This window comes from Rhinopithecus roxellana, chromosome 12 (assembly GCF_007565055.1).
Source record: "Rhinopithecus roxellana isolate Shanxi Qingling chromosome 12, ASM756505v1, whole genome shotgun sequence".
NCBI classification, from domain to species: domain Eukaryota; kingdom Metazoa; phylum Chordata; class Mammalia; order Primates; family Cercopithecidae; genus Rhinopithecus; species Rhinopithecus roxellana.
The window spans coordinates 43,035,495-43,057,486 of NC_044560.1; the positions used below are offsets into that span (position 1 = coordinate 43,035,495).

At 39.2% G+C, this 21,992-nt stretch overlaps 1 protein-coding gene across 1 annotated transcript in view; it reads right to left on the bottom strand.

Annotated features, from left to right (window-relative positions):
- The window catches only part of PDE4B (phosphodiesterase 4B), a 594,424-nt gene extending 573,535 nt beyond the window's left edge, over positions 1–20,889 (bottom strand). Inside the window, exon 1 of the mRNA XM_030941787.1 lies at positions 20,814–20,889. The gene's annotated coding sequence lies outside the window, so the exon portion shown is untranslated. The remainder of the gene's footprint in view (positions 1–20,813) is intronic.
- Positions 20,890–21,992: the final 1,103 nt, after the last annotated feature.

Here is a 21,992-nt window from a genome sequence, read left to right on the forward strand (position 1 = left end):
CTAAAACTAATTCACAGTGAAAGAAAGCAGATCAAGTGGTTGCCAAGGGATGGGTTGGAGAGAGGAACAGACAGCAAAGAGGCACCAGGAAACTTTCGAGAATAATGTAAAAATCTTGATTGTGGTGGTTTCATAATTGAACACATTTGTCAATAGTCACCAAACTGTAGCATTTTAAATGAGTTTAACTTATTGTACTTAAGCAGTATCTCAATAAAGTGTCTTTTAAAAAACCATTATAGAAGGTGCACAAAATAATCCCTTGGTTATAAGAATATACATATCATATTTATCTTTTATCAATGTATTTCATCTTCATAAATTTCTATTTTCACATATTCTCTATAGCATCTAAACACATATACATATAATAAGGTGGTGTGACTTAAATAAATTTTGTTACAGGGATGAGGGAGCAAAAGGATTTGAAGACTACCAGTCCAGCCAGCTAGAGGAAGAGTGCTGATACACACCCTGAGCTGTTTCCATCAACCGGCAGCTGCCTCAGGCAAGGCTTTGGCAAGCAATGTGCTGTAGTCAATTCACGACTGAATTTTCTGTCAAGTGCCCAGAGTGCCCCAGCCCTTCTGTTCACCTGGCTCTCGACTCTGGGTATTACCCAAAGCTCAAGACTTGGACTTCTCCACTGTTCTCTTGTTATTCTAATAATTGGCTTAAAGCTCACATACACTCAGGACTTCTACTATCATCATAACACTGAAGACAAACAAATCTATATTCCAGATCTCTTAACTGTTTTTATTTTTTGTTTTTTGGGGTTTTTTGTTTTGTTTTGTTTTTTTCCCACAATGCCTATTGCCTATTGGACAAATTATTTTTCAAATCTACATTCTAATTCAAATTCAGTATTTCTAACCCCACAGCTTCACAAACCAGTTTCTTATCCTATTCTTGCATTGCTGCCAAAGAAAAAAATACCCCAAAGCTATCCTTGATTCATTTTCCTCTTTTACTTTAAAAATCATAATTTCTGCCCATTTGCCATTAAGGTCTTAATTTACCTATCTCACCTATCTGTAGCAGTGATTCTTTGAAACTATAGAGGACCCCCTCCTCAGAAAAAGTACACTGGCAAGCAACATTTTTCATACTATTTTGCATATGATTTCCAGGGCGCACAATGAAAATGTATAGATCTCTACATTGTTCACTTCTAAAATCTGTTTCCTCTGATCTGGCTTTTTCTTGAGAGTTCCAGACCACCTTCCAAATACTTTTCAGAGAGCTATTATTTTATATTGCAAATATATCTCAAACGTGTATGTTCAAAACTCAACATGCCATCTCCCTCAGCAAACTGTGTCTTTTTCTTACTCTTCCTTTAGTGAATGGCAACTCAATTCCCCCAATTAATTAAAATAGTAACTTGTATATTATTGTTGACTTCTTTCTCCCTCCCTATACCTCTCACATCTAAATGGTAATTATAGTGACCTCCCACAATTAGTCAAGTGGCATGCATTCGACAAAGTATTAACAACCAACCCACCATATATGCTTAAATATTTTCTGTATGAATTTAAATAAGTGACTCACTCCTTTTCAGGTGAGTAGCTAATAGACCAAACTCTCAGTACCTCATTCCTGAACTTCCTCAGTAGTCTCCTAACTCTCTGCCTGTTCCCAATCTCGTTCCAGTTCTAATATCTCCCAACATGTCTTAGAATAGATTTAGGCATTCCCTCTCCAGCCCCTACAGAAACTTTAGTGTCCTTATCTTCATTCTTAAGGTTTTGTATTCCTAGGGCAACTTTTCCAGGGCTGTCTAGGACCCTTAGAAAGCAGTTGACAGGCAAATAGAAATAAAGAAGCTAGAGAATAGTTGTTTAAGGTGTTATACTCTCTCCCAACCCCTGCCCAGTGCTATCTATTTGTGTTTTCATGGAGACTTTAGAGTAGAGCTTCTCAACCAGTGCATTTCTATACATAATATCATACAGGAGGCTGAGACAGTCATCCCCTCAGTCCCTAGGATAGCCTTGTAATTCCTAGAACCACAAACAGCATTATCTATATAGCTCAGTGTTTACTACAAATATTTAACATTCCAAAGTGTGCCAATGGATGAAGAAAAATTTGAGAGGTATTTAGAACACAGAAAGGCCCTCCAGTGTCTAAAAACAATGAATTTGCACCCTGACATTTTACTGTCTTGGAAATTTAATGCCATCAACCTATAGTTAAAACCTACATGATCATGGCCAATTACGTTTGGAAGGGATTTGTCTCCGTTGGCCATGGACCAGCCGGAGCAGCAGAAGGTGAGAAAATGCTGCCTTTGAGCAGCTGATGCAACCCAGGTATGGCAGAGTGTGGAGGACCACACCCTAGGAAGGAGACCAGCAGAGAAACTAAAACAAGTGAGTAACTAACCTACAAGAGGACCCAGAAACTTAGAAAAGGAAATCTCAGAACAGAAACTGAAAGCCAAGAACAGAACCCAAAAATGAGTCAGAGGAAATGAGGCAAAAGGTCAGACCTCGGGGAAGGAAGCTAGAGATGCCAAATCAGCAGAAGGCTGAGGGCTGAGGTCAGGGATGAGTCAATTCATCTGCTCTCAAGGCCAAAAGAAGCCCTAGCCCTTGAGCCACCATGAGGGTTAAAACTTCTTCAGTGAAATGAAAGGAACTAAGCTTAATTCTTCACTGAAACCTCAGTCCTACAATATGTTAATTTTGTCCTTTAATGGTCTTGGGGTTGTTTTGGTTTGTTTGTTTTTCCCCCTAATTTCCTCATTTACCTTCTGTATATTTTATATTTTATGTAATTTTTATTTAACGTTAATGAAACAGCAGCTTTCAAGTTGTCTTAGGCATACAAAAGAAATTTTTTCTAAATTTATTGAAATAAAAGTATATGTAAATTATGTCATAATATAAACAGAAAATTCAAGCCACCTTATTATCATTAATATTAGTATTATTTGTACTACCAGTAGTTATCATTTACTTAATTTTGTAACCTTGTGTCTTGTACTATGCTAGATGACTTTATATGTTAACTCACTTACTCCTCACAATATCCACAGGAGGGATTATTAGTCACAAGCAAATGAGGAAATCAAATAGGTCAAAAATTTTTCCATGACCCTATAACAAATAAATGGCAGGAATGAGATATAAACCTGTGATGTGTCTGATTCTTAATTACTGCACTCAGCTCCATTTTATTTAAAATCTGCTTATTTAAATATGACCCACATAAAATGGGTCATTTGCTTAATGAACATCTGTCAAAGCACAGCTGGGTATTAAGTACTATTCTAGGTGCCCTTGGGGCAAAAGAAAAAGGAGAATCTGACATAGCCAAGCCTTCCAGAATGCTCAAGTTAAGTTTGACGACAAGACATAGTCCATGAAATACAACAAAAATTAGTCCAAAGTCATAGGTAAGCCTTAAATTTGAGCCCTGAAGTTACTATTTCTCAGCAATATGACCCTAAGCAAGTTATTCTTATTGTGTAAAACTGAGATCATAATGATATGAGCCTCATGGGGTGTCCTAAGGATAAGATGAGAAAATGTAAACCATTAGTTTTCAACTTCAGGTGATTTCCTCTCTGACAAAAGATATTTGATAATGTCTGAAGCATTTTTGGTTGTCACAGCTGGGTAGGAGAAAAAGAGAGGGCTGTTTGCATCTAGTTGGCAGAGGCCAGGGATGCTGCTAAACACTCTACAATGCACAAGACAGGCTGTCTCCCAAACAAGGAATCATCTGGCCCAAAATATCAATAGCATTGGAGTTGAGAAACCCTAATGTAGACGAAGCGTTTAGCAGAATCCTAAAGGCATTTAGTAGTAGATCCTCCACATTAACTCACTATATTTGTATGAAAAGCTGGTAGCATTTATGGCATTTATGTTCTTAAGAAAATAAATAGAAAATAATTGTAAATATTAATAAGAATTTTAAAATATAGCCCTTTAAGAAAAAGTCTTACAAATCAATGTGGTAGGTAACAGCATAGGCTTTGGAGTCAGATGGACCTAAGTTTGAATCCTGGCTCTGTGTAATGTTGAAAAAAGGATTAATCTGAACCTCTCCATTTCTTCATCTTTAAAATGAAAATAAATATATCTAAGTTATATACCTGGAACATACTAAAACCCTCAACAAATATTTTTAAAGTTTTAACATACAGAGTCTTAAGCAGGCACTAGAAAAAGTATAGACTTCGGGTTGGTGAAAGAAAAAAAACAAGTCACCCCTCGTTACATAAACTTCAGCAAATTACTTGGCTGAGGCTTAGTGTTTTCATCCTCAAAATTAATATAATAATGCTTTCATCACAAGGTAATAGTAAGAATTAAATGAGACTGCATTTAAAGCATTTCCTAAGATGCCTGGCACATGGTGAATGCTCAATAAATATTAGTTACCCTCCTCGAAAGGAAAAAACAAAATCTTTATAAAGGTACCGAGGTTGAAATAAATAGGAAAACTGCCTTTGCTAGAGCAGAAAGTGTGGACGACAGACTTTTGGAACATCCCACAATTTGCCAACACTCCACCTTGGAAAAGCCCTGTTTCTGCATTTGAAAGGGAAGCTATACACTGCATGTCCTTTTCACCACCCACCAACTTTCAACAAGCATCCTTCTTTTGGCCTAGGAACGTCACTATGACTTATCTAGGTTGAAAGAGAGTGCAGCCTTTGGCTGCAATTACTGGAAGAATAAAAATTCAATTCTTGAACTGCAGATTTAACTGCATTTTAAGAGCACAAAAAAGATCCACAGAAGAAACTATTCATAAATAAGTTAAACACAAGGCATGATTTATCAAAATATTTGTCATTCTATCTCTAAAAATGATCATTAATGCTGCTTTTATGACCATCTCTGAAAATAACTGTTTGTCAGGTAGTAATACCAGAAACAAAATTACTTATTCAGTGACTGACTTCCTAGTCAAGACAGATGATATCTAAAAGTATAATAAATGCTATTTCAGAAAGTGCAGTTTAAATTTCAACAAAAGTAAGAAAATAACCATAAACTATCCAATTCCAAACTATTAATGCTAAAGCCTCTTTAAATATCCTATATCATGTACTCAAGATAATTTCCCAAACAAATGAAGGCAGTGTTTAGATCTCCTCATTTATGCTAATATTTCAATATGAAAAATGAGTCCATATACAAATGGAATATAAAATATAACACATATAACTTCACTAGTCTAAATGGCTTAATGAGTGTATTTTCCATTTGAAATCATGTTTGCTGTCATTTGGCAGAGTTGACGATCTCATGGCAATTCTGTAGGTTGTTTTTGATGCACCTTCTGAATTCATTTTGCAATGTTTTTTATTTCATTTATTTACTGTGTGTGTGTGAGAGAGAGATGGAGTCTCACTGTCACCCAAGCTAGAGTGCAGTGGCACAATCTCAGTTCACTGCAACCTCTGCCTCCCAGGTTCAGGCAATTCTCCTTCCTCAGCCTCCCAAGTAGCTGGGATTACAGGCCCATGCCACCGTGCCCAGCTAATTTTTGTATTTTTAGTAGAGACAGGGTTTCGCCGTGTTGGCCAGGCTGGTCTCGAACTCCTGACCTCAAGTGATCCCCCCACTTTGGCATCCCAAAGTGCCGGGATTACAGGCATGAGCCACCGCGCCCAGCCCATTTTGCATTTTTAAATGCTAAATATCTACCCACACACCACATAACATGTTCAAAAAACAATTCCACTTTCGTTATTCTGTTACAACCTAAACATATTCTAAAAGCCTGACCTGTGTGTCCAAAAAATGAGCTAATCCTAAGTTGTCTTTTTCTGAGAAATAGAAAATAACAACAATCATGTACTAGAAGCATTCAACTGATTCTATGTCCCTCTAAACACAAATCAGCCATAACTGAAAAGGTTCAACCCTTTACCAAGTATAGGATACACATACAAACCTTTTGTACTATCCACATTCATTTCCAATGCTTTCCAATGCTATTACATTTCCTACAACATGACACTTGTCAGGTCCCACCACATCAGAATTCCAAAAATTTCAGAGGGCCCCCACTGCCATTAAGATAAAGATCCCCCTCCTAAAACTCACATTCATATGCTCAAAGTTCACAATGTGATCTCAGCCCACCTTTCAAACATGTCCTCCCATTCCTCACCTATATGGAATATTGTCTAGACTTACTGTTCCCTCATATGCTTTATACTGTCTGCCTTCAAATATTTATGCTCTTCCAGCTGAGGATAGTGGCTCACGCTTGTAATCTCAGCACTTTGGGAAGCTGAAGTAGGAGAATTGCTTGAGACCAGAAGTTCAAGACCAGCCTGGGCAACGTAGCAAGACCCTGTCTCTACAATTTTTTTTTTTTTTTTAATTAGCCATGTGTGGTGGTGCATGCCTGTAGTGCTAGCTACTTGGGAGGCTGAGGCAGGAGGTTCACTTGAGCCCAGGAGTTCAAGGTTACAGTGAGCTAGAATTGTATACTTCACTCCAGCCTGAGCATCAGAGCAAGAGTCTGCTTCAAAAAAAAAAAAAATTGTGTTTGTCTACCTACTTGATGGACCCAGCTCTCCTTTTAATCCCCACTGACTCAAAATCCTACTATCGTACTTACACCTCACCTATTTATTGCCCCTAGCCCATCCTGTCTCTGGGACTAGATGAGGATTATACAGTCTAGAGGTTGACGCTCTGTATTCATGCAGACACTATGGTCAAAGTAACAATAACTGTGGAACCTGAAAGGTATCCATCTACTTTGGGGAGGTAACAAAAAGGATCTCTGTGATGACTGAAGGGCTTAAACCACAGAGTTCTCCAAACCTTCCAGGACTCCAAAGCAGTAACTACTCTTTTCCTGATAGATGCCTTCTGTTGACATCAACAAAGGGGCCACTCCAGCTGCCCTGCTCACTCCAACCCTACTTGGCAGCTGCTTTCTCTCTTAAAGGACACCACATCACATTGAAAAGTTCATCAGGCTCATTAGTAATTAAAGAAAACCAATTGAAAATGGCCAAGAGACCGTTTTTCTCTCCTCACATTGACCAATGACTTGACAAAACCAAGAATTAGAGGGAAATGAGGAAATGGGATTAGAGGGATAGAAGGAAACCGGCACTATGATCGACAGTTGGTGAAACCATACATTGGTATACACTTTCTGGAAGAAAAGGTTATGTCAAAAAGCCTTTAAATTGTGTATAGCCCTTAACTCAGCAATTCCAAACATTTATACCGGGATACTTATTAAAGCATTGGTAAATTCCAGTAATTAAAATGAAAGCAATTTGAATATTCATCACTAGAGAATGGATTCAATAAAGCATAGTACACTTATTCAATAGAATACGATGCAGCCCTTCATAATTATGTGAGAAATCGATTCTTTTACTCAATTTTGAGTGAATACATGTAGTTATAGAATGATGTATATAAATATGATTGTGAATCCATGAATCTATACAGAGGGACAGATGGAGAAATGTTTTCCACTGCTTCTAGACATAATTCTCTGAGGCACCTGCAAAGGGTGCCTGGATCACAAATGTGGTTCTCTTTATGATTTGATCATCTCCCAGGTCAGGTGAGTTTTCTAGCAGATGTACTGTTGTTAGAGGTAAAAGGACCTCAGGGTTTCTTGCCATTTCTGATTCATTTTAAGAAAATTCAAGTTTCCCTTTACCTTGCAATTAAGGTACATGGTAGAAGAGTCACTATACATAGAACAATATGTAAGATGTGAAAGAAAATTTGTTTTTAAAAGATAAGAAATTTTTAGAGGATTAATCCTGATGGCTCAACATCTAAATACCACATATATTTTCCAATTACAGCCCTGAAATCAGTATATGTCTTACAATTGACAGTATCTTACAATTGCTGTCAGAGAGACAGCAGTAATGAGATAGCTGCCATGACCTGCATGTTCATAAAAACTTACAAAACGAGTGTTAGTTTGGTCACGAGGAAATCTAAGAAACAATAATGGCACATCCTTTAACACCTAGAAATCATGTACCTGTAATGAAGAGATAGGATCAGTGGGGAATCAAGCATGTTTAATAACACCCCCAAAGCAGAAATCACAAGGCAAGCTCGATCAACATAATTCCTAAGCGTCTTTTCAGGATGAACCCTACTGCTGGTATATAAAGTGGGACTGCATGGATAAACACAGATATTAGTGACTCAGGATTCTGAAGAGATGGATTTTGAATGTGAATTTAAAACTCTGAAAGAGAATCAGTTTTTAGAATAACTCATCTAAGCTATTTTAGTATGTGTTCCTTTTGTTACACATTCATGGGAGAAATATATATTTTATATTTAGGTGTAAGCATGTTCTTTCAATAAAAATAAAATTCTGTAAGTGATTAGAAAACACTGTTTACAGTTTCATTGCTAGTATTTCTTCTTAGTCATAAATAAAATAATTGTGTGCCTTACAATCGAAAACAAGCATTATTTTATGTATCACTAAGAAGTAATAGAAATTCTAAAAAACAGAACCAAGAAAACCAAATGAAATAATTTAACACTCATACAGTGCTAATGTTAGCACTTGTTTTAAAGTCATGTCAGAAGGTGTTAATAGAATGATTTTTACACAGCCAAGTCATGATTGACATCTGGCTTTTATAAGACACCATCGATTAAAGGCGCATCTTGATCTGAGATGTTAAATAATGGAGGAAAACTGACTTTAGAATTCATACAATTGATAATAGAAGAAAAACTTCCAGAACTAAAGAAGAATACAGTATCCAGAAAGAAAAGACCCACTGAGTCCCCCCACCAAAATTAGAAATGACCCGCACCCAGGTACATAATCTTGAAATCTCAAAATTTTCAAAGAGAATGAGATGATCTTAAAAGCTTCAAATGACAAAAAAAAACTTCGCATTTAAAGGATCAAGATTCAAAATAGCATCAAACTTCTCAATGGCTAAAATGGCAGCCAACAGACATGGAAATACACCTTCAAAATTCTTAGTAAAATGGCTTCCTAGAATTCTACGTCCACAAGCTGTAAAACAGAAGAAAAACATTTCCAGATGTAAAACATTTCAAAAGTTCTACCTTTAAATACTCTTCCTTAGGAAGATACTTGAAGATATGCTGTACCTATCAATACAAAAGATTAAACCAAGAAACAGCAAGATATAGAAATCAGGAAACAAGGAATCAGATGTGGTAAAGTGGTTAAGAAAGAAATCTGCACAATGATTGTACTGCAGATACTATTAGCTATCCACGAAAATATCTGTTTTCTTTTCCTTAGACACACAGCTTAGACAAAATATCCCAGTCTCTCTTTCAATTAGGTTTGGCCAAAAGACTGATTTCTAAACAATAATATATAAATGTAAAGGATGTATGTCTCTTCCAGGACAACATCATAATATTTGCCCACTCTTTCTCCGCCATGCTCTGTCAGAATGGAGTTGATCACGACATCTTTGAAATCCACGTACTGAAAAGAGACATCCCCCTGGCCAGGCACGGTGGCTCACGCCTGTAATCCCAACACTTTGGGAGGACGAAGCGGGTAGATCACCTGAGTTCAGGAGTACGAGACCAGCCTGGCCAAAATGGCAAAACCCCGTTTCTACTAAAAATACAAAACTTAGCCGGGCTTGGTGGCACATGCCTGTAATACCAACTACCCAGGAGGCTGAGGCAGGAGAATCGCTTCAACCCTGGAGGCAGAGGTTGCAGTGAGCCAAAATCGCACCACTGCACTCCAGCCTGGGAGACAGAGTGAGATTCGGTACCCCAACATACCCCCCAGAAAAAAAAGAAGAGATGTGCCCCTTAAATATGGACACATATTATGTATCAATTAAAATTAATTAAAAAAATAAAGTCTATTAGTTAAGGAATTTTTTAAAATAAGTGCCTCTACTCTAAGGTCCCTGGGTGACTGCAAGAAGCAGAGCAGCCACAACACGACTCACCTGAAACAGCAGGTCAGAGCTCCCACTTCCTCCTCCCAGCCCACCTGGAATAGTTCAGTATCACTACATGACCAAGAAATATATTTCTGTCATGCACAGTGGAAGAAAACTATCCATTTGGAAAATGACAGCTGGACCTCTAGTGGTGTTTGCCAGCCACAATTCCCCTATTCCCCCCTTAATTTCTCCCCTATCTTCTCTTAAGAATTCCCTACTCTCTAATTATTGCTGCTACTGCTACTACCACAGTGGTTTAGGCCAAGGGGAACTACTTCCCGTCCAAAACACTTGCCTGAATTTAACCTCCCTCTTAATTTTCATAAGACAGCCAAGACAAACAAGACTTTGTGATGAATTGAGGTAAAGCAAAAAGAGAGAAAATAATCTTGACAATCTGATTCACAAAGTATGACATGCTCTCCTTAACTGACCACCTTTGTTCCTTCTTAGCTACTGTCTCTTTAGCATACACCACTTGGAAGCCCACACATAAGCATTTATCTTCAACAAATCAAGCAAGAGCACAAAGCACAGAGAAAAGCAAAGCTTCCTTCCTTTTACTTATTTCCAGATCAGTTTTCACATGAAATTTCATGACTAAACACCCATCACCATAGATTTGATGTGAAAGAGACCCAGTATTTTTCCCACAAACGTGACTTTTCCCTACAACCTCCATTAGACAAGTCCCCTAAGCATCTCATGCCTAAAAAGCCTAAAGAGGAAAATGATGTAGTTTAAAGACTGTTTCTTTACACAAAGCAATTGAATAATTTTCCCAGTTACACAATTAAGTTACCGACAAAACTAAGACACAAGCCTTGCTCTCTGGCTCAGAGTCAAGCATTATCACCATATCAAACAATTCATTTTCCCTAGTGACCAGCACATAGAAAGCATGACATTTGCCATGGTTAGAAATAAGGAACAACTTCCTATTTTAAATAGGCGTCCAAAGGGCTGACAAAAACCTTTACTGACAATATTACAAAAGCCTTTATTGAAGATTTTTGAGTAAAGCAGAACCTCATTGTTTCCAAGATATGGCATTGGAAGTTCCATTCTAGATTTAAGATTCCATTTTCAGCACTGGAATCGTACATTTCAATCAGAGTTTTCCCATCTCACAAACCATTTAAGAGACCCAAAGGACTTGTTATATCTGGGCAAAATCTATTACTGTGTTGCATTATTCAAGAAATTGCCTGGCTTTGAAGCTCTTTCTATACATTCTCTTCCCCACACAATGAGGTTTACCAGTGATATCTCAATGCAAGAACTTAAGAATACGTTGTTATATTGTTCTCCTTTGAAAAACTTATATTGAGGACCACACTCAAAATTCCTGCTCATGATACTCACTTTTGGAAATGATCACCCATCATCTTGTTTACATATTAATAATACTATTTATAGAATTTACATAACACCTTCTTTTAGAGCAGAATAATGCACTTCACATCCATTATTTCATTTATCTTTATAATATCCTTTTGATGTGTGGAGGGAACAGTTGCCGCTCCCTATTTTAATCTGAAAAAATTAACTAGAAAAAGAAATTCATTATCCTTGACATGGATAAACAGCTTCTAAGTAGAGTGCCTACATCAATTGGAGAATAAACCTTCAATTGTGAAGGCTATTTTTGTCAATATATTGAATGAGTATAGCAAAGTTTATACATTTTTATAATGCAAAAGTAAATACTCATTTATAATGAGATTAAGCCACGTTTATTTTATTCTTTTAAAAAATATATTTGCTCTTGGATAATATCAATATATGTCATTAAAAATTTAGGGAAAACAGAAAAGCATAACATTTTATAAATAAATAGTACATACATTTTATAAACAAATAGTACATGATAATGTCACTATCTGATTTTTCAGAATTTCACACCTATATATGTCATTATTAATGTAGAAGGAAATTATGACTTTTTTTGCTTATAATTCACTTAATAGCAATACTATCATTCAGTTTCATATATCAGTCAGCTCTCTTGGCACAATGACAACTGATTAAAAAACATTAGATAATAAAGCAAATAAAAATTTATAACCATTTTAAACTATCATATTTTAAGAAATCTCCAATTACAAATTTATGAGACAACACTGCAAGTATTTTAAAAGCTGTAAAATATTTTCATATGCAATGATAATAGTGGTTTCCTACCCCATATCTATAACAGAATCCTGACATTTTGGGGAGGTACCCGTTTTTCCAGACAACAATTAAAACAGAAATAAACTATTTCTCATACTTCCTTGTACTTAGGTATGGCCATTGATATAGTTCTGGTGAATAAGACATTAGAAGTCTACCAGATGCAACTTCCCAGGAAGCTAATATTTTCCTTATTAAAAAGGACTGACTCAGCTGCTGTGTGCCTTGTGCCTGGCCCCCTCTACCTGCCTGTGGTAGACAGATGTCATGCCTGGGAGCTTTACTAACTGTCTTTTCACCAGGAGAATAAAACACATACACTAATTACAGTGGAGTCAAAAGCAAGAAGGAACCCAATTCCTTCATAGTCTCCTTGGTTATTAAGGACTATCTTTCTGCTGACACTTTATGTTGTGTAAAAAAAATAAACTTCTTGCTGGTTGTAGCATTGTATGTCAAATTATTGGTTACTCCCAAATGAATGCAAGCTTAACTGATAAAATATCCTCAATGTATCCCAATCGAATCCTTCTTTTTCTCTTATCACATGGCTTAAAGCAAAAATTAATTCCCTGCACTAAGTCAGACAAATCCAAATGGAGAGTCTGTAGATTCTTTATCATATGCACAAAATTATTTTCCATCTTTATATCCATGTACTGCAAATGCCAACCTTCTTTCACCTTTACACTCCTCCTTTTAAAGTATTTCTCAGTTTGTGATAGTGTGAAGTCAGAAGGAATTTGGTGGAAACAAACTTACATTAAATGGTAAAGAGGGCAACCCACTTTGCTATACATTTTGCCTATAATCCAAATGATGAAAACAATTTTTTTCCAGATTCATTGGTGTTCTTCAGCTGTATCCCTATCTTACCGAAGATTATAGCTAAGTAGGAGGTATGACTCACAGAAAGAGTTTTCTTAATATAAATTTCACCCATTGAATAAAATTTGAACTATTCTCTAAGCAATGCAAAACAGAGACTCTTGAAGTCTCATGCTATTCTTCACGCAATGAAAAATAAGATGAAAATTATACAAATTATCCAAAATGTTCATACCCGAACTTCTTCAGAATGAAAGAATTGGCACAAAGTACCCTAAATTTCATATCCAAGGTCAGTAATTACATAGATCTGTAGACACTAATTTTATCCTTCAAAAATGTAAAATGTGAAGTCTTAAAAATTACTTTATGTATTCAGTTGGAAATATATTTGGCTGGAAGTAACAAAAAACCTAACAAATAGTGGAAGAAACAATTAAGAGGTTTATATTTTTCTCATGGAACAGTAAATCTGGAGGTAGGCAGTGCAGGGCTGATACATCTTGAAAATGCCACCAAGAATCCAAGCTACATCTGTTTTGCCACTTCATCATCCTAAGCCTATGGATTTATTCCTCATTCTTCCAAGAAGGCCACTTATCTCAAAGGCTCATCCATGCTCTACGGAGAAAGAAGGGGTAAGAGACAGGGGAAAGAGACTTCGTTTTAAGAAGTTTTGTTCAAGAAGGGAAGTGTTCCCCAGAAGCTTTCATCTAATCTTTGTCAAGGGAGGCTGGAAAATTGAATGTTTTGCTTTCCACCTTGTATAGCAGAGGGAGATGAGAGAGAAAGGGATGAAGTGATATTCAGCCAATCTACAGTATCTACCACACCTACAGTCCAGTTAAATCTAGTGCCATCCATATTAGCATCATGACCATTGTCATTATCATTGTCAACAAAATGTTTGTTCCCCAAATTGTGCTATATGCTATAACCATATAGTTGGATAGTCTTAACCCAACCGTGACCACTCGTACTGTTGCAAATTCTGCCCATGTCAAGATATAATACTAATTTCATATTCAAATATTAACTTTCTGGAGATCTTTCTTATGGATAATACTTAATTGCACGGGCCTATCACAAAATGCCTCAAATGTTTTGTCGAACAATATCCACTAATCTGAAGTTTCACCAAATGATAATGCTGGAAAGAACTTTAGAGATTATCATAAGTTAGCCTTATTTTACACCCTGAGGCTTACATACAGGATGTCACTGACCCAATAAATAGCAGCACTGGAACTCAGGACTTTCAGTTCCCAGTCCTCACTTACTCAGTTACTAAAGTGTAACCTTGCAAATAGAAGTCCTACACAGTGCTTTCTAGGGTAATTAACTAGAAAAAAAACTGCCTCATTCTATTATATCTTTTTGTACAACATTCCCATTTTTCTGCATTGAGTTTTTCACTCTGGTATACTTCATGACACTGCAAAACAATTCAGTCTTATTTCTCATCCAGGGAGCTGTACTAGTCACAGAGATGTATATAAGAACTTCCTTTAAGTATATATAGGCAGCCTCTTTAAAAGTAATTTCAATACTGGCCTTGCCTCCTGATCTCTGAATTCAGTTATTATTCTATAGTCTTAAATATTTTTTTATCCGTGATATAAGAAAAACATAGATGTGGTTTTGTTTTTACCCTTAGAAAAATCCCCCCCCAGTAAATACAGCAAATGCTGCTTTAATCTTTCTTTTTTCAGCCCTTAACATTTGATATAGGTGAAATTGGTTTTAAATGACCACCAGAGCAGCCTTATCAGAAAAAGAGAGAATTCTCTCAAAAGGACACTGTTTCTCCATATGGTAAGAAGGTGAGAGCAGAAAGAAACAGACGGAGAATCTTTCTAAGGAATCTTAATATATGTTGTAAGTGTGTGTGTGTGTGTGTGTGTGTGTGTGTGTGTGTGTGTGTGTGTGTGTGTTATGGGGGAGGAGAGAGCAAGCCCTGTGGGCTGAGTTGCCTGTTTGTATTTCGCACAGTCAGTGTGTTTGAACACCTGCTGGTCCTGCTACATCCTTCTCACCTACTGCCACCCTAGAATCTGCAGGGAGGCAAATCCTGCAGCATACCAATGTACCATGCCCAGGACAACTGCCACCATCCACAGGCCTTTAAGGCTGACTCAGACTATAAAATGAGTCATTATCCTTATCACTTTCCCCAACAAAGACAATCCACGGTTAATGCACAAGTATAACACAAAACAGTATCTGGAGGTCTTTCCTAGGAATCTGTAAATACTTAATACTGAATGCAAATTTTTGACTATATGTTCATTTTTCTGGATAATTGATCCATATGTCCCTCAGATTTTCAAAGAAGCCTACTTTTTATTAAAAATAAATCATGTCCTCCCAACTTATGGAAGTATTTTTTCTTTTTACAAAAGAGGTACTGAGAGATTATACCTCACAATAGTTTTTTAATAAGCCTTCTCAAAGGAAGGCAATTCTGATTTCTTAAAGAAAATATCAAATCAGGAAATTCTAAGAACTCAGAATAAACAAGCCCTGCCATCATTGAACTGAAGGAACTTAGATTCCCTTATGACTTTCTAACATGTCAGTTTTATAAAATATAAAACAATAAGGTTGAAATAGGTGATCTCTAAGATCACTTTCAGTTCTGAAAATGCCATAATTCTATGAGTCAGCACTGTGATATACCAGGAGAGCCAAAGACAGATTCCTGGTATCTGCTCCTTAATCCATTCAAAATATCAGCAAGTTGCTTATGGAAATAATGTCATTTACTTTCTCTAAGGTTAAAGTGTCCATGGGATAAAGGATTTTTTAGTATTTCCCACAAAGATGGCAATAAATAAGAAGTACTAATATTTTTCAAATGCATTAAGATAACTTGAAAAAAAAATGTTTCATAGAGTAAATGTCACATACCAAGATTTTTGTGTTAGACTCTACTGACAGGGTATGACTTGACATTTAATTCTCCAATTACATTAATATTAACTAACTTAATTTAACTAAGCTATCTTGAACTAAGGTTTAAACTATGTCTCCACAACAAATATGTATTACAGGGAAATACAATCAATGATAGTAATGTATAATGTGGTTGAAGATTTAAACTAGAGTGTTTTTTAAAAGCATATGTGGCTGGGCATGGTGGCTCACGCCTGTAATCCCAGCACTTTGGGAAGCCAAGACAGGTGGATCACTTGAGGTCAGGAGTTCGAGACCAGCCTGGCCAACATGGTGAAACCCAGTCTCTACTAAAAGAAAAAAAAAATACAAAAATTAGCCAGGTGTGGTGTTACACACCTGTAATCCAGCTACTTGGGAGGCTGAGGCCAGAGAATTGCTTGAGCCCAGAAGGCAGAGGTTGCAGTGAGCCAAGATTGCACCACTGCACTCCAGCCTGGGTGACAGAGCAAAACTCTGTCTAAATAAATAAATAAATTTTTAAAACTTTAAAAAAAAAATGAAATTAAAAAATAAGAATAATGCAAGGGGCATCCCAACGAGGACTGAGAATGGTAGCAAGAGGGAGATGGACTGCTTAGTGACCTCTGGACTGGAGGAACAATAGAGCAGTAGGGCAGTGGGTGTCTTCCAACTCTCTATTCAACAGCAGGCCCAGAGTCTCTCGACTCCTAACCTAGTAGTAGAAAATGATCTAGGTAGGTTTATTCCTCGTCTGCATCTAACTGGGTTCCATTTGACAATACTAGGTGGCCTCAAAGCACTGGCACCAGAAATCCTGCCACAACAAGTTCCAGGCCTAAGAGTGCTCCTCATTTCTGCAAGACTGAAAGTCACTTAGAGACACTTCCCAGACCTAGAGGCACCACAGGGCCTGGCCTGGGAAGGCTTCTTCTTCCCCTTCAGGTGGCACCAGCAGCGTTCAGTGGGAGGCCCCGAAACACCAGACAAACCAGGCAGACTAACAGCACCTCAAAGTCTCTAGAAATTAAATTGTCATTGAAACCACTGCCCATAAAAGTAGGCCAGGATCTGTGTGCTAACCCTAAACAGAGTGATTATCTGTTAAAATACAAGATTTAAAAAGAAACCCAGAGCCTTCTAACATAATAGCTAAAATGTCCAAAATATGACCACAACTTAAATGAGAAAAGACAATCAAGTGACACCAACATTTAAGTGAATCAGATGTTGGAATTATCTGACAAAGATTACAAAGCATTTACTCTAAAAATGTTTCAAGCTCGACATGGTGGCTCAAGCCTGTAATCCCAGCACTTTGGGAGGCTGAGGCAGGCAGGTTATGAGGTCAGGAGATCAAGACCATCCTGGCCAAAATGGTGAAACCGCTTCTCCACTAAAAATACAAAAAATTACCTGGGCATGGTGGCCGCGCCTATAGTCCCAGCTACTCAGGAGGCTGAGACAGGAGAATCGCTTGAACTCGGGTGGCAGAGTTTACAGTGGGTCAAGATCGTGCCACTGCACGCCAGCCTGGGTGACAGAGCAAGACTCTGTCTCAAAAACAAAACAAAACAAAAAAATGTTTCCGCAAGCAAATACAAATTCCCTAGAAACTAATGAAAAAATAGAATGTCTCGGCAAATAAGCATAAGCTGCAAAAAGAACCAAATGGAAATTATTGAGCTGAGAAATACAGTAATCAAAATAAAATACTAGATGGACTCCGTAGGGAAGAAGACAGAGGATAGAATCAGTGAACTTGAAAACAGCTCAGCAGAATGTTTTCTATTTGAACAAAGAGAAAATACCAGGAAAACAAATGAAGAACCAAGCCTGAGGGTCTTGTAGGACAACAACAAAAGATCCAACTTTCATAGCATTGAAGTCACAGAAGGAGATAAGAAAGAGAGTGGGGCTGAAATACTTTTGTGTTTGAAGAAATAATGCCTAAGAATCTCCCAACTTGGTGAAAGACAAACCTACACACTACAAACCTGATCAAATCCCAAACAGAACAAACCAAAAGAAATTCATCCCAAAACACATCATAATCAAACTTCCAAAAATTAAAGACATAGAAAGTAATCTTGAAACTATCCAGAGAGAAATGATGCATTGCATATAAGAGAGCATCAATTCAAGCAACAACAAATTTCTCATCGAAACCAGGGAGGCCTGTGAAATGAAGTGACATAACATTTTTCAAGTGTTGGAATAAAAAGAAACTGTCAACTATAAATTCCTTCCACATATGCATTTTCTATACCATATTTGATGGCTGAAACACCACATTTCAAAAGACCAATGGATTAAAACTGGAAAAATGAATGTATGGGGTAGGAACATCATCACAGGTTGGTTTCCCTGGCCAGCTAATTCTGAAATGAAGTTCAAAGCCCTATTTTATTAGGAACCACCTGAGGAAGGATGGGGAAAGAAACAGAAAAGACCAAAGGGAGAAGTAGAGCTGCAATGCAAGCCCTCAGGGAGCTTCAGAGCTAGAAAGATCCCTCAGAGTTTTCCACAGTTGTGCTGCGATGGCCTAATCTTTATACTTCCACATGGATCAGCCACTGGATGTGAGCTGCACTGGAAAGGGGTGTGACCTTGGACAAGGGAGCTTTCTATATAGCTCAGGCAATCCCTGAAGAGTCTGACCATTGAAGGCCGTCTGTTGACCACACTCCCAGAAGCTGGGGCAACAAGTCCCTCCTTGAAGAATGATTTGGCACATCACAGTGTCCACTGTATTACCACATGGTGGCTACAAGAGCCAGTGCCTGAAGGAATTAATTTGTTTTGTGGTCAGCAACATCCTACACCTCCAAACTATGCTGCTTGAAGGTTTTTGGAAATAGAAATGGGTGAAATTGTATGACATGATAATAAATTATTAACCCCCAAATCTTTCTAACTGAAAACCTCTCCATATACCTCTTGCTCCTTAGCCAAATTAAGTCAAGTAAGATATTAAGAGTAACCTAGAACTCTTTATTTCTTCATGATTTTAAATATTCCATTTGTAAACCAAAATGGAATTATTATTTCTGTGTCCAGTATCTTTATCAAACCTTTACTTGTACATACACAGTACCTATTACTATTAAATACCTGTCTCTAGATAGGCAAAGGACTCCAAGATCAGAAAACTATGTATGATTGATTTCTTATTCCTCAAATCAAAAACAGTCCTATTTTGAAAGCAAACAAGTATATCTAAGAATTCATTTTTATAAAATATGTCAAGCCACAGAAACTGAAAAGCAAATCAGCTGATAAAAATACAAGTAGACACACTGCAACATTGTTTAGCTCCCAACTGTAATAAGGAAAATAGAAAGATGATAGATATATAGATAAACAGCCTCAATGCATCAATCAAGTCATCTCAACAATTCCAGTCCATTTAACAATCTTACTTATTTTTTGTAAATTAACAAAATTGGCACGCTGTTGTTTAGAAAATGAAAAAGAATAGAAACAGCCAGCAAATATATTGCAGTCAAGTCATACAAGTATTGATTTGAAGAGTTGAATAAGCCAATGTTATACTTATTGACCTTCAGGGGATTTCTCTCTTGGGATGTCAAGAAATGAGGTACCCTGAGAGAGAAGAAGCTCAACTTCCTTTACCTGCAGTGAAATCATCGGCCTTATCTATCTTCTTGTCAATTCGTGTACAGATAAATTCCAGACCCCTACCTACACTTCAGGTTGTAGGTAAAAGCACTTGGAAATCTCCAAATTTGTTTTGTTTTTATGAATATAATTGGTATAATAACAGCTTTTAGCAAAAGGAAAGGGGGTGGAGTATGATCTACTAATAAAAATAGCATCTGGACTTTTATTACTTTTTTTATGCTTAATGTGCCTTTGATTCTTATAACGTAGCCAAGAGTTTTCCAGCAGCTGGAAATCTTTGAAATTAAAGGATGCATGTGATTCAAAGAACAGTTATATCTCAGATCTAAGACGTAGACTGCATAGAGTTACCATATCTGTTCAGTGGCATCATATAATTATGATGTAAACCTAATATAAGTACAATGTAATTTTAGGTGACAGTCTCAAAGTCTTGCTAAAAATTATCCCAGGCACGTGTGTCACACACAGACACACACACAGACACACACACACACACACAAGTATATATAACCACTGTAATTAAGAGCGATTCCTCTGTGCAATCCTCCTTATACACGCTTTAAAGCTGTTGGCCACAGTGGGTTCCGATTTGTGTTTGAAGTACCGCACAAGGAAGGTGGCCTGTGAAAAACGGGAAAGAAGGAGGCAAAGCAGGAAGATGGAAAAAGAGAGTAGGCATTAAGGAAAGTGACAGGAGGAAGGAGGAGAGCCTCTTCCTTCCCCAAAACACTCTTGTAGCTTGGAAAGGTCCAAGCCCCCTAACCAAACACCAGACAGAGCTTCCCAAAAGTTCCTGGCAGAGCTTTGGTGATGCCTAGGCTTGAGTGCGCCCCCCTTGGTGCCCCAGCCACCAGGGCACGCAGGACCATCCTGGAGCCTCAGCCCAGCAAACTCTTGGGTAGTTCAGGCTCCCTTCCGCGCCTGCCGCCTGCAGTCAATCACTGGGCACCGCGCGCCCATCCGTCACCTACTCCAGGGCTTCCAAGCCCTGAATCCTTCTGCCTCTCTCCATTCTCCCTTAGCCTCTCTCCTTCCTCTCCTCCCCAGTGACTTGTCAAGAGGTCCAAGGGCGGAAGCCGAAGCAGAGAAGATGAGGGCGAAAGGCTAGGGGCCGGTTGACGGATTTTCTACAAGGGGCGACAATGACGCCGTCAATACGACCATCCAGGCCCGCCGACTCCATTCCTTCTTCGCCCCCCATCAGCCCTACAGCACCCCACACTCTCCATTGCGGCTTCAGTGTGTGATGAAGTAAGAGAATGAGGAAAAATAAACCCGCAGCCTCCTAGGCAGCCCTTACCTCAGGCTGCCCTCGCGGAAGCCGCCCTCTTCCTGCCCGAGGCGCCTCTGCTGCACAGCCGCGGCCGCAGCTCTCTGGACGCCGGGGCTCCACCCGGCGCGGGTAGACCTTGCGCTGCGAGTGAGCCTTCCGCGCTCCCGGGGGAGGGGGGACGAAAGTCTGTCCGGAGGGCGCTCTCGTGCAGCCCGGCCCGCGACCAAGAGCCTGCAGCCGCTGAGGAGAGGCCAGGAGACCCGGGAAGGGGTGCGCGGGCCGGGGGCGGCTGCGGAGCGCGCGCGCGGACGGGCCAGTGGGCTAGCCTAGGGGACCCGCGCCAGGGAGACACAGGCGCTGGCGACGCGCCCCTCAGCTCTTCTCTCCTCCTCTGGCCCTTTAAACCCCCTCTCCCTACTGTCCACCCCCGCCCCCCGGAAGAGACAGCTCGCCGATGCCACTTGGTCGGCTGCGCTGCGCTCTTCAGCCGGGTGCGGGGAATAACAATGTGACCGTATCGCACGGATGAGATGCTGTGTAGTAGGTTGTAACTGCTGAGACCACCACCTGTCAATTCTAGGGTGCAAAGCACGCCGTCCCCAGTCGTCTGGCCTCTCCCATTGCCCTCCTAGCTTATTTTCTTTCCCCACCTACCTCACAGACCTCCTGCAATATTCTATGGGCACGGTACCAGGGGAGTTTTGCAAAATAACCCTCTCTCCCAGCTGGGAGCTCACAGCATCTCCCTTACCACCATAGCTGAAGGATTACGCACAGCCCTGCGTGCCTATCTAAAGCCAGAAACCGAAAATCCCGGTTTGAACCCCACACTCGCCGGCCCCCCAGCCCCCATTCATAATCCCAGCGGCCGTCTGCCACTACACCCCCTCCCCCGGCCGCCCGCGCTCTTTCCCATTCGCCCTCCCTGGAACGTGTCAGTCACTCGCTGTGCATCTGCCATGAATACAGGACGAAGGGCTCTGCAGCTACTGGCTGCACAAAGAGGGACTGGGGCACAGGGAACGCAGATCCCGGGTTGGGGGAGGCGAGAGAGCCAGCCGGGGACATTACGTGGAAGGAGCCAGTGGGACCGTGGGAGTCCGCTGGTCTCCGGTTGCACAAAGGAGCTCCAGAGTGAATACGCGCAGTGCTCCTGAACCAACAGGTCACATCACATCCCAAGAGATTCTCCACCAAGACACCCCT